This window comes from Thamnophis elegans, chromosome 15 (assembly GCF_009769535.1).
Source record: "Thamnophis elegans isolate rThaEle1 chromosome 15, rThaEle1.pri, whole genome shotgun sequence".
NCBI lineage: Eukaryota > Metazoa > Chordata > Lepidosauria > Squamata > Colubridae > Thamnophis > Thamnophis elegans.
Genome location: NC_045555.1, coordinates 44,000,509 through 44,014,863, shown reverse-complemented (window position 1 = coordinate 44,014,863; position 14,355 = coordinate 44,000,509).

Genomic DNA, 14,355 nt, shown 5'->3' with positions numbered 1-14,355 from the left:
TCCTCCCCCTCCCCACACACGGACCTTTTCAGCTGTTTCAGAGACGATTTCAACTCTGCTTCTGCCTGCCCTACCCTGCCCTCTTGAAAGCCAGAGCTCTGAAGTCAGACTGAGCTAGTCGCTCCTAGAAAACTCGCAAAAGCCTTTAAAAATGCCCTCTACAGGAGGCGAGAGAATACGTGCCTCCTTTGCATAAGAAATTCTTCCCTTGTTAACCTTGCTTAACTCTTAAAAGGCGAAAAAATCCTTATGCAAAGAGGCCCCTAGTTCTCTGGCCTCCTCCTAGTTAATACTGAGAGGAGACACCAAGCCACTGTGACTTGAAATCTGGTAGCAACTACCCTGCTTTAATTATTTTAAGAAAATTATTTAAAATCCTTTCCTTTCCCTGAGGAGACTGGTGAGGCCCCGCCTCCCTTGCTCTAGTGACTGCACGTCCCTGATGTAAATAGACACGCAAATTTACAATAAGCTCTAATGGAATTTTTGCTACACGGCAGATGAAATTAATTAGGGAATTAAGATAAACAACTGTTTTATTTTCAGAGTCGCATGGACATGTATGTAGCACATTCTCCTGCTGGAACATCTGAACAAATCTTCTTCACTGGAAACAGGTAGGTTTTTGTACCATAGATTGAATCCAGTTCTAACCATAATATAAAGGGATCTGTTAATCATTGTACTATATGTGGGTTTCTTCTGACTAATTCTGGATGCAGTGGAAACTATGTGGAATTTATTAAACACCAGTTTTATTACCAGTTTAAATAAATTTATTTCAAGCACAGTGACAATCGTAAATGATGCATACACATTAACCCCATTATGCTACCAGTATGGGACACATAGATAGAACAAGTCAATGAATAGAGTGGAATGGAAGAGAATGGAATGGAAGGGAATGGAACAGAACAGAACAGAACAGAGCAGGAAAAAGAAGTCCACCAAATAAATATATTTAAGTATATGATTTATAAACTCCCTTGTTATAATAAAATTATATCCAAGGTGAATATTCAGATCAGCATGAAGCTTACTGTATTGGTTGCTTGCAAAGGTTCAATTTCATTACACAATATTACTTATGCAGTATTTATGCAATAAAACCTGTCTGGCTTATATACAAATTCGAGCTAATGACACATACACACATACATACACCACACACACACACCCACGTATGTGTGTGTTTTCTGAGGTTTTTGCAGGTGTTTGTATGTAGGTCTTTGGTTATTCGGGTTTTCTCCCGCGGTAAAATTGGAAGTGTCTTGGCGACGTTTCGACGAAGTCTCATTGGTCATCTTCAGGCTGGTTTGCTCGGCTTCATGCTACTCCTGGAAGCACGAAGCCGAGTAAACCAGCCTGAAGATGACGAATGAGACTTCGTCGAAACGTCACCAAGTCACTTCCAATTTATGTGGGAGGAAAACCCGAATAACCGAAGACCTACATATATATAACAAAAACAATAACACATAACACATTGGCATTATCTAAAAAATTATAGCAATAGCAATAGCAGTTAGACTTATATACCGCTTCATAGGGCTTTCAGCCCTCTCTAAGCGGTTTACAGATGTCAGCATATTGCCCCCCACAGTCTGGGTCCTCATTTCACCCACCTCGGAAGGAGGAAGGCTGAGTCAACCCTTGAGCCGGTGAGATTAGAACGCTGAACTGCAGATAACAGTCAGTGAAGTGGCCTGCAGTACTGCACCCCTAACCATTGCACCACTCGGCTCTTATCACCACAGTCAGAATTATGTCACTCACCAGCACAATGTCAGCGTTGCAGTGGAAGATTGGACCATGTGATGGACTTGTGGGTGTGGGGGCAAGATCATATTTCTAACACTGACACACTACAATCTTGGGCACCAATCCAAGTTTTTCAAAGTCTTGCAGAAGATCAGCATGGATGCAACCAAACCAGCCCTCAGAACAGGCCTCCTGCTGGATGGGACAGATAGAGACCCCTGGAGAGAGAAGGTCCCATAAGTAACTCAGTCCAAGCATGAAAACTTGAAAGGTGACAACAGCACCTTGAGTTGCATCTGGAAGCCAATGTAGCTTGTATAGCAGTGCGTATGTTATCAAAATGACTGGTAATTCTTTTATTCAGTTTTATAATTCTATACTATTCATTGCAGAACTATAATAAAAGGTCTTTGAAGCATATGACTATGGCACCAAGGAAAGACCTGGAGAAGTATAACCAGGTATGAAAATTAAACAGTTTTTCCTGTAAAATATGTTGTTCCTCATTGTAGTTTTTAGATCAGAATAGTTTCCCTCTTCGATGTATTGTAGTTGGGAAGGATTTTTTTTCTTGTTTCTTGTTTCAAACTTTGCAGGCTGAGGTTAAGCAAAATAAGAAAGTGTCATCAAAGGGATTGTAAGTGTAGAGAAATATTTCTTGCCCTTCCTGGTCTGAAGGTAGTCAACACCTAAATTTAAGACTGTCTACCTTTCCTGCCTAGCCAAGCCACTTAGCATTGGAAATATGTTATAGCCCAGCAACAGCCTGTGCTGCGTTCTAATTGGTCGGGCGAAGCACAGCCTGTGATTGGAGGTTCTAATGACAGTTGGTGACCTGAGGGTATAAATACCGGACATTTGTAACGGATTTCTGAATCGCTTGTCATCTTGTCATCTGGTACTAATAAACATCATTACTCTCATGATCCATGGCTCCTGCGTTCCTTTCACCCAATCTTTAAAACTGGCGATGAGGGCCAGTATTGTAACTTAAGAATGAAGACAGAGGCTCTGGTTCGGTAACTCTGTAACCAATTTAATATAACAGTAACTATTAACAAAGTATCTCAGGAAGACCGGCTGTGAGCACGGTTAGAAACAATTGTAACAAAGATTAGACCGGTAGTCTGTGGAGAAGAAGCAGCGAAGCAGTTCCAGGTAGACTGGTATGTTCGGCTGCCAGTTGAAGAATCAGTTGACAGTTGGAAGAGCCTGCCTTTATATACCAGCAGCTCGGCAACTGACAGGCGCGTCTGATTGGCTAAGACGCGCCTGGCTGCTACCGAGCTGTCATTCGTAACTGTGAGGACTTTCTTTCAGTATACAACAAAATAGCAATCGCATTTAGAGTTATATACCACCCCATAGTGCTTTACAGACTCTCTGGGTGGTTTAAAATATCGAAGCATTATTTGCACATTGCCCCCAACAATCTGGGTCTTTGCTTTACCAACTTCAGAAGGATGGAAGTCCGAGTCAACCTTGAGCCCTTTCAGGATCAAACTCCAGGCTGCGTGCAGATTTTGCTTGCAATATTACAACTTTAACCACCATACACCAGAGCTCCATCAGCAATTGCATCAAAAGACTAATTTAAGCTAGCATTTTCTCCTTTTGGACCAATGGCAGAATATCCTGTCCTATCTGAGGCTCTGATCTGGTCAGCTATGTATTGAAGGCAAATGTCAGTTTTTTTTTAAAAAAAAAACACATGTAAAAAACACACAAATACACACAAAAAATACACCCTTCAGTTTCATCACAGGTATAGTGGTTGCACTGAATTCTAGAAAGCCCTATTACTCTGCTTGCTCACCGGCTTTTCTTAAAGTGGTAATTTGCAATGTTTTATATGTTGTATCCCTTCCTGTCAGTTTTTGGCTAATTATTTAAATGTGTTGCTTTCCTTCCCAGATGACTCCTCCTGTATACAAGTTAGAAGATATAAAAATACCCGTTGCACTCTGGTCTGGTGGAAATGACTTACTTGTGAACATAAAAGACGTCCAGGAATAATAGCACGGCTTAGTAATGTCATACATCACCAACATGTTCCTGAATGGCAACATCTGGATTTCATTTGGGGACTGGATGCAACGGAGGTTATGTACATGCCTATCATTGAGATAATGAACAAATATCCCTGATTCTTAAGCACAGAGAAACCATGTTGTTTGAGGACAATTTAAAACACACATTAAAGCTATAATGACAATTGAAAATACACCTTGAAGTTTTAATGCAGCTGAACCTATAAATTAGATGAAGAAATATTCGCAGCCTGATTTAACACTATTTCTCCAACTAGTATTACATCACCAAATCACTCCTTCAACTGTTCCCATTTCTTCTGAATTCCTTGTCTTATTCTTCTACAATTGAGAAACAAATTAAATTCTCATAGACAACCAGGACATTTCCTTTTTTAAAAAAAAAAATTGTGGCTGCCCATCAAAGCAGCAATACTAGCTGACCAGTCAAAGTACTAACAAAATTGGGTAGCAATAGAAAAGAATCAACGTTTGCTAAACATGTTGATAGCCTTCTGCTGGGTGAAAACCTCTTGAATAAATTCTATGGAGAAGAAGAAGAACTTCACAAAGCCAGGAACACTCAATATATGGAAGGGGAGCAAGTCCGCGAAAGGCATTTGGTTGCATAGCCCTAAAGAAAAAAGAATAAATTAAATGGCACATTTGGAGCAAAAGCTTAAGGGTTTTTTATTTAAATCATGGAGAAGTAAACATAGGAAGTGTTATTCTTTTTAACGAAGAAATATTCTGAAAAGATAATCCAAATAAGTTGTGAGATTCAAATGATAGTCCATAGTGCTTTCTTTCAATAAAATAGTGAATGAGAACAGATCTTTGTGAGATTAACTCACCTAGTTAATTGTGATCTACCTCTCCAAGTATTATCTGGAAATTCATCTAATGATGGCCAGTTACATTAATGAACTCTCTTTGTCATATGTTTTCCCACCCCTTCTACAAATTTATAATTCTGCTCAGGCCCTATATTTTCCAGTGGTAACTCTTTCATGTTCTACCCAGGCTGGATGAAAATATTGGTCTCCTCACCACCTCCCACTGTACTGCACAGGCTTCGGTTTCTTCTGAAACCTCATTTTTGTATAATTTCCAATCTGCTTTTATGTTTAGATGGTGAAGGGTGCTTAAAGACTTTGGATTTTGGCTATCTCACTCCCTCTTTCTGTGCCCAGATGATGCAATGGTTAAAGTGCAGTATGCAGGCAACTTCTGCCCACGGCCTGTGGTTCAATCCTGCTAGGGCTTTAGGTTAGCTTGACCTTCTATTCTTCTGAGGTTAGCTTGACCTTCTATTCTTCAGAGACTAAGGTTATTGGGGCAATATGCAAATAATGCTTCTACATTATAAACCAACCAGAAAGTGTGGTAAAGTGCTATGGGCAGTGTATAAGCCTAAATGCTATTGCTCTTTCTCCATGAGTTACAAAGGAGGAAAGGTATTTTTCAACATACAGTTGCTACACCCTTGACTTGAATATTCCAGCTATGAAGAGACACCTTACCTCTCAGCGATATACCAACGATTTTGCTATCCCTCCTTAGATTACCACCTTCCAGTGTAATCAGCAAAACCAATGAAACAGCACTATAAATTAAGAATAATTAAGACTAACAGCACTATAAATTAAGATGGTCACAATGCAATTAATGATAGTATTGCAGATATTCACATAATATTCCACCAATTAGCACCATCTAGATTGCACCAAGGGCAATGGGACAGCCTCAATGTCAGTATTTTTTTTCAATCATATAGAATCAGCTCATAAAGGAACACACTCCTCATCACCATTACCACTGCAATAAGCCCATCAAGGTTCTGATATGTAAGGAGAGGCAACCCGATCCAAAACAGGCATATCTCTAATAGAGGACTCTGCATACGAAAATAGGAATAGGCCAAGGCAGCTTATTAAGAAATGCATATCCACAAAAACTTTACCGAATCTGGTGCCTGCTAGATGTGCTGGACTCTGTCCAGCAAAACAAGTTGTAGGATGTATTGCCTATTTCTTTGGCTCCTGGCCACTTGATTTTCCAAGACATAATTATAGTTCGGCTTGGTCAGGGTTTTTAAATTATTTACTTGCAACACACAAGGCTTCCTCCAATTGAAGCTGATCTAACAGAAATCGATCTAATAGATATGTTAATTTATTTTGCCATTTCTGTCAGGATGGATAAGTACCCGCCATCCATCCTCCCATAAGGCCTCCCATACCTGGACTCAATGAGTAGAGAAGAGATTAAAGCAGCAAGATTCTATGAGACGTCTTGTCAAACAAGGGAGTGAATCCCTTGGTTAGGGATAGCTGACTGTACCCTTATTTAAGAAGCAGTTCTGACGCCCTGACGCCTTTCCTGGATCTGGGAAACTAGGACTGATTTCTAGCTCTTATATGATACTTGTGTGCGGCTTCCATCTGGATCTCTGATCTTTTCAACTGGATGACAATCCTGACTTGGCTCTTGGACCCTGGATTGGATTTAGACGCATCTTCTACCAGTTTCTATTAAAAAACAAGCTTTCTCATGCAAGCCCCCGTTTTGTTTACGTATTTTGTTCCACTGTTTATCTCTCACATCTTGAAGTGTTAAAATGTGTGTCTCTGTCTCCGTGTCTCTCTCTCTCTCTCTCTCTCTGTCGCTCTCTCTCTCTGTCGCTCTGTCTCTCTGTCTGTCTGTGTGTGTGTGTGAGAGAGAGAGAGAGAAAGAAAGAGGGGGGGGAGAGGGAGAGAAACCTGAAACAGGAAAATAGTATATGCTAATAGCCTAGCTAAGAAAAGTTTAAAGACAAATGAGAGATATAAACGAGACTGGAAAAAATGGATTGACTATATACAAAATAAATACGGGACCAAGAAATTCCAGTTAGCCTATGCTTAAGATCAGAAATGATTTAAATTGTTTAAAGTTAGTTCAGCAAGAAGAAGCTAAGGTCAATGTAGAATGTCATTAATTTCTTTATTCTTTTTTCTCAATAGATTTTAGACTGTGTTTGTTAAAAATCCATACCGTGTACGGGTTCTGGGAAGTCGGGGGGAAGGAGGAGGGGGGTTGAGGGGGAGGGGGGAGGGAGGGAGGGAGGGGTATACATTAGGCTAGGCAAGAATTTGGTGGTAAACTAGAACTATTTTGACATACAAAAAATTGTACTCCAATGTCTTACTGATTGAGGAATGATGAAATGTTTGTTTTAAAAGAAATAAAACTTTTGAACCCCCCCCAAAAAAAGAAAGCCCCCCCAAAAAAGTTTAAAGAAAATGTAATGGTCTAGCGTCCTACAAATGATATGAAATACAGTGGCATCTGATACCCAACTGCTCTGAAACCACTGAATTTGGTATTCAATGAATTTTGGTGTAAAATTTTTGATCCGGTACACATCATTTGTTTGGTTAACCCTACACCTTCTCGATATCAGCTGCCTTGTGACACACTACTCTATTCCTTAGGGGGGGAATTGTTTGGTACTCATTGTTTTTGGTACTCATTGGGCTTCCTGGAACCAGTTAACAATGAGTGCCAAACAGGGGTGGGTTCCGTCCAGTGGTAGGTTCTGGATCCCGTTGCAACCAGTATGGTGCAATGGTGCAACGGTGCCTGGCATCCACCACATGAATGCACAGTACATGCGCAGGAATTGTTACCTCCTGCGATGCTCCACAACACTTCCGCAATGCTCCAGCTGCTTGGTGGAGCGTCGCGCAGGTGCCATACATTCCATGTATGTGTACGGCAGCATCAAAGAACTGTAATACAGGTAAGAACAGTGGGTGGGCAGGTGGGCCCACTGGTTCCCAGTGCTCCCAGCAGGCACCGGTATGCCCGTACCGGGGTGTACCGCCTGCAACCTACCACTGATTCCATCCAGCTTTACTGCCGATTTGCTCATGCGTGCTTGCGGGATGCGTACTATGCATGCATACACAGTTCAATTAAAATTAAAAAGCAAGACGGCGGTGACAACGACGGCTACCGGGGAACTGGTTGGGGGGCGTGGCAGGCCTGAGTCACTGCGGTTCCAGCGACTCAGGCCACTATACCACTACCAGTTGGGCTGAACTGGATCCACCGGTAGGAACCTACCACTTGTGCCAAAGCACCTTTGTACGAAACCTTTAGCATCATTCGGCATAGCCTATGGTTAAGATTATGGAATCCAACTATAATAATAAAGCCAAGGAAGAACTTTATTTATTTATTTATTTATTTATTATTTATTTGTTTATTTACTTATTTATTTATTTTTATTTGTCAACAAGTACAAGGAAACAAGAATGAAAACACATGAAAAAATGTCACAAATGAATGGATATAAATAAGCAAAAGATAGCCATAAACACATAAATAGAGTACATACAAATGGGATAGTTGGACAGGGACGGTAGGAATGCTGGTACACTTATGCACACGTCCTCATGCACGCACGCAGTTTACGCATGCGTCTTAGCGCCTGTGCGATGCTCCAGCTGCTCGCGGAGAATCGCGCAGGCGCTGTATGTGCCATGTGCCTGCGTGGAAGCGCAGAAGCCTTCAAAGACTGGTAAGGAGCGCGGGCGGGCGGGCGGGCCCTTCGCCGTTCCCGGAAATTACTTACTTCCGGATTCGCCAACCAACCGGTTCGCGGGGACTGCCGCGAACCGGTTGAAACCCACCCCTGTTCTGGACCCTCTCTAATGTTTTAAAGTCTGTAATGCAGTGGGGATTCCAGGCAAGAGAGCAGTATTCAAGGATAGGTCTGCAAAGGTTTTGTATGCCCTAGTTAGCAGCATAGTGTTACCAGAGAGAAAACTACATAAAATAAGGTTGACAACTCTGAATGCCTTTTTGGCAATGTTTGTAACAGTGAGCTCTGGGGCTTAGGTCTTTCGAATGAGCACTCCTAGGTCTTGCACAGATGTGGTTCATCTTTTAGATCGTTTCCACCCAGCTTGTACTTGATGTTCTGATTGAATCAGAACGATTCAAGATGAACTTGAATAATAAAGGTGCATATGCCACTGGTTCACCTATCAACAACGGAAAGGTTCTTCTTTGCTTAGAAGCTAAGATCAATGTAGAGATGTTATTAATTTCTTTATTCTTTTTTTTCTCAATAGATTTTAGACTGTGTTTGTTAAAAATCTATACCGTGTTTAAATTGTTTAAGTTGGTTCAGCAAGAAGAAGCTAAGGTCAATGTAGAATGTTATTAATTTTTTTATTTCTTTTTTTTTTCTCAATAGATTTTAGACTGTGTTTGTTAGAAATCCATACCGTGTACGGGTTCTGGGAAGTCGGGGGGGGGAGGTGGATGGGGGTTGGGGGGGAGGGTGGAGGGAGGGGTATATATTAGGCTAGACAAGAATTTGGTGGTAAACTAGAATTATTTTGATATACAAGAAATTGTACTTTGATGTCTTACTGATTGAGGAATGATGAATGTTTGCCTTAAAAGAAATAAACTTTTGAAAGGGAAGATGGAATGTACAGACATCAAGAGGATGAGCTGTGAGAATCAAGGACACTTCCTCAGGCATTTGCCAAACCCAAGACTTTTTCTCATAACAAACAATGACACTCAATTGGATAATGTGACCTGCACTAATATGGGGAGGGAGAATTCTATACTTTAATTATGTGGGTTTGTATGGGAATTAGCTAGAGCTGGTATTGCCTTAATCAGTGCTGAAATGATGTACTCAATAAAGTTTTGTATCAGGAAAAAAAAGCGCAAAAAAAATCTATACCATGTACGGGTTCTGGGAAGTCGGGGGGGAGAGGAGGAGGGGGGTCGGGGGTCGGGTGGAGGGAGGGAGGGATATATATTAGGCTAGACACGATGTGTTAGATCTCAATGCAATGTGACTTCACATGTATACTGTTTTCTCAATTTTTCTTTAAAAATAGGATAAGCCAAATACATTAACATATAGTGGAATACACCAAGGGGAGTAGTAGTAGGAAAGAAGAAAGATGGGTAGAGAGGGATGGGAGAGAGGGTGGGGGGGGAGGTGAAAAGGAACGGGGGGAGTGGATCTGGAGAGAGGAGTGGTAGAGGGCGAGGGGAAGTAGGGTAGAGGGGGACGATGGAGGAGAAAAAGAAAATAAAACAACAGAGGAATAAGGAAGAAATGGGATCAGCTTGAATAAATGATTGGTTAATGTAAATATTATTTGGAGAAATAGTGTTAAGTCAGATTGTAAACTTCAACTAATTCAAAGGTTTTAAACTGGATTTTAAAAATTATGGATGTGATTTTGTTAAAAAAATGAATTGGAAATTTCATTACATGGCAATGATGATCATATTGCTAAAATCTATAACATGTAAAAACATTGTAGGATTCAGTGGACAAGGAACGTTGGATATAATGTGATGTTTGAACAATGGGAAAATATGTGGACGGAGGGTTTAAAATTCACATTAAAGTTTAAATATATTTAAGTATATGATTCATAAATTCCCTTGTTATAATGACATTATATCTAAAGTGAACCATTCATGATCCTCATGGAGCTTACTGTATTTGTTGCTTACAAAGGTTCAATTTCATTATACAATATTACTTAAAATGTATTATGCAATAAAACCTGCCTGGCTTGTGTACAAATTCGAACTAATGAAATATAGAAGAAGTTAAGGAGTGGAGTAGAGTGGAATAGAATAGATCAGGAAAAGAAACTCACTAAACAAATACATTTAAGTATATAATTTATAAATGGTTAGGTTAGATTAGGTTTATTAAACTTGTATGCCGCCCTATTCCCAGAGGGACTCAGGGCGGCTAACAACCGAGGGGAAGGGAACAATACAAAATAAAAACAAGACGAGAAACAAATTACAAAGAACAGATTTAAAAAACTCACAACAGTCACAACAATTCGAGTGGGGCTGGGAACTCATCAGCCCCAGGCCTTCCCGGAACCTTGGTACACCCAAATACACCTATCTCCGCGAGCTGCACTGGCTCCCTATCAGTCTCCGAGTGCGATTCAAGGTGCTGGTTATTACCTTTAAAGCCCTACATGGCTTAGGACCCGGATATCTGCGAGACCGTCTTCTGCCGCACACCTCCCAACGACCGATAAGATCGCACAGGGTGGGCCTTCTCCAGGTGCCGTCAGCCAGACAATGTCAGCTGACGGCTCCCTGGGGGAGGGCCTTCTCTGTAGCTGCTTCGACCCTATGAAATGAACTACCCAGAAATCCGGACCCTACCCACTCTCACGGCCTTCCGAAAGGCTATCAAAACCTGGCTATTCCGGCAGGCCTGGGGCTGTTGACCTCATGACCAAGGTCCAGCCCCGATTAGACTGGGTGCATGATGTGGCTTTTTAAATCTGTTCTTCCTCCGTTTTTAACTTTTCACTTTTTAAAAATTTATTTTCTGTAAGCCGCCCGGAGTCCTTCGGGATTGGGCAGCCTTTAAATTCATTAAATCAAATCAAATCAATCAAATATTTGGTCTGTTGTTTGGGGGGGACTCTGGGAAGCTGCCTACAGAGTTGCGTGGGGTGAAGCCAGTGGTTGGATTCAAATTTTTTTTTACTATCGGTTCTGTGGGTGTGGCTTGGTGGGCCTGGCTTGGTGGGCAGGGCAGGGAAGGGTATTATAAATTCTCCATTCCCACCCCCACTGCAGGGGAAAGTTACTGCAACATCCCCATTTCCTCTCAATCAGCTGGGACTCAGGAGAGTCACCATCAATAGATGGGGGCAGGGCCAGCCAGAGGTGGTATTTACTGGTTCTCCGAACTACTCAAAATTTCCGCTACCGGTTCTCCAGAACTGGCCAGAACCTGCTAAATACCCCTCTGGGTGGAGCCTTACTGGGCATTGGAGGGCCATTTGTTGAACAAGTCTTGAGGGCAAAAAAAAGACTTTCTAAAGATCTACATTGCCTTAATCACCCTGGGTCATAACAGGCTCTGACCTGATCAGCTATATATTGGAAGACAAACATCAGAGTTAAAAAAAAAAACCACATTTAATCTATAACACCCTCAATTCGTCTCAGGATTCGTCTTTGCACTGAGTTCTATTACTCTGATTGCTCACTGACTTTTAAAAAGTGGTAATTTGCAATGTTTTATATGTTGTATCTCTTCCTGTCAGTTTTTGGCTAATTATTTAAATGTGTTGCTTTCCTTCCCAGATGACTCCTCCTGTATACAAGATAGAAGATATAAAAATACCCGTTGCACTCTGGTCTGGTGGAAATGACTTACTTGGTGAACAGGGGTGGGTTTCAACCAGTTCGTGGCGGTCCCTGCGAACCGGTTGGTCACCGAACCGGAAGTAAGTAACTTCCGGGAACGGCGAAGGGTGCGCCTGCCCGCCCGCAGTCCTTACCCGGTTTTGACGAGTTCTGCACTTCCACGGATGCGCAGGACGCATACAGCGCCTGCGTGATCGTCCAGGAGCAGCTGGAGCGTTGCGCAGACGCTAGTACGCATGCGTGCACCACACGCGTGCACGAGGACGCCACCGGCCCCGTTCCACCGAACCGGTTGGAACGGGGTGAGAAACCCACCCCTGCTTGTGAACATAAAAGACCTCCAGGCATTAATAGCACGGCTGAGTAATGTCATACATCACCAACGCATTCCTGAATGGCAACATCTGGATTACATTTGGGGATTTGATGCAACTGTGGTATGTACATGCCTATCATTGAGATAATGAAAAAGTATCAGTGATTCCTCAGCAGTGATGTACAGAGAAACCATGTTGCCTAATGACAATTAAAAAAAGATCTTAAGGCTGTGATGATAAACACACCTTGAAATGATGACAATTTAAAAACACACCTTAAGGCTGATTTGAAGTCTTAATGCGGCTGAGTCAATCAATTAGTTGAAGTTTGCAATCTGACTTACACCATTTCTCCAAATAATATTTGCATTAACCAATCATTTCTTCAAGCTGTTCCCATTTCTTCCTTATTCCGCTGTAACTGAGAAATAAATTAATTTTCATAGACAATTAAGAGATTTCCTTTTTTTAAAAATCTTGACGCCCATTATAATAGCACTACTAAGTTATAGCACTAACAAAATGGGGCAGCAGTAATAAATTAAATGACACATTTGGAGCAAAAGCTTACCAGGTTTTTAGCTCAGATACCAGAGAAGTACAATTCTTTATTGGCCAAGTGTGATTGGACGCACACAAGGCATTTGTCTCCAGTGTATAAGCTCTCAATGTATATGAAAACAACAAGTGATAAATCGTAGTCCTAAAATATAATCATCATAATCAAAAATACAACATTCAGTTTGCAGTTGTAGGATACTAAATAAGCAATCAACATAAATTGTAAGATACAAATAACAAAGTTATAGTCCTGAGAAGCTAAAGAGATAGGTAATAGGAAAGATGAGAAGGATAATAGGAATACTGCCTACTGCCAATTACCTCCACTCGACCAATTAGATCCCATAGATTAGGCCTCCTCCGACTTCCATCAGCCGGTCAATGTCGACTGGCAACCACGCGGAGGAGAGCCTTCTCGGTGGCAGCTCCAACCCTATGGGGAGATTCGTACCCTCACCACCCTCCAGACCTTCCGCACAGCCCTTAAAACCTGGCTGTCCCGACAGGCCTGGGGTTAAAGACTGTAACCCACCCGAATAGTATGAATGTTGTGCTTTTAACGATGTATTGTTTTATGTGTTTAACATGGTTTGTCCTCCCTCCCCCTGAACTGTGAGCCGCCCTGAGTCCCCCCAGGGAAAAGGGTGGCATACAAATAAAATATCTATCTATCTATCTATCTATCTATCTATCTATCTATCTATCTATCTATCTATCTATCTATCTATCTATCTAATATAGCTCTAGTAGGTGGTTTGACATTCCAGGGCATAAGACAGTGTTGTAGGAATTAGTTGTTTAGCAGAATCAGTGGAGGGTTCCTACCAGTTCCCACCAGTTTGGCCCAGTTCAGTGGTTTGGCAGTCTGGGTCTCTGGAACTGGCAGTGACCCAGGCCTGCCATGGCCCCCGAACCAATTCTCTGTAGGTGCCGCCATCTTGATTTTTGGTTCTGCGCATATGCAGAACTGTCAGCCTCTGTTTGCTGCTTGTTTTTTTCGGCTGCCATTGAAACGGGGAGGGAGGGCATGGTGTTTGGGTGGGGGAAATAATCTGTACAGGAGGACTGTTAATCGGGAGTTGTTCTCACCATTCGTTTGCGCATGTGGAAGGAGAGGAGTGATGAGAATTAGAAGACCCTATAAGCTGCTATAAGCTATTTGATGATAATCTGCCTTAGTTATGTCCCCCTCTTTCCACTTTTAATATTTATCCTTTTTGTCTTTCAATTTGTCAGAGAGTTCTTTATGCAGTCATGCTGGTTTCTTTTGGCAGCTGTTATTTTTCTTCTTCATTGGTATTATGCTAGACTGGGCTTTTATAATCTCATTTTTCAAAATTTCCCAAGCTCTTGAGTTGTTTTCCCCTTGTGGATTCTCATCCATGAAATCCTTCCCAAGCTCTCTGTACGTTTATTGAAATTAGCTCTCCTAAAGTCCAAGACTCTAGTTTGACTTTGTTCTA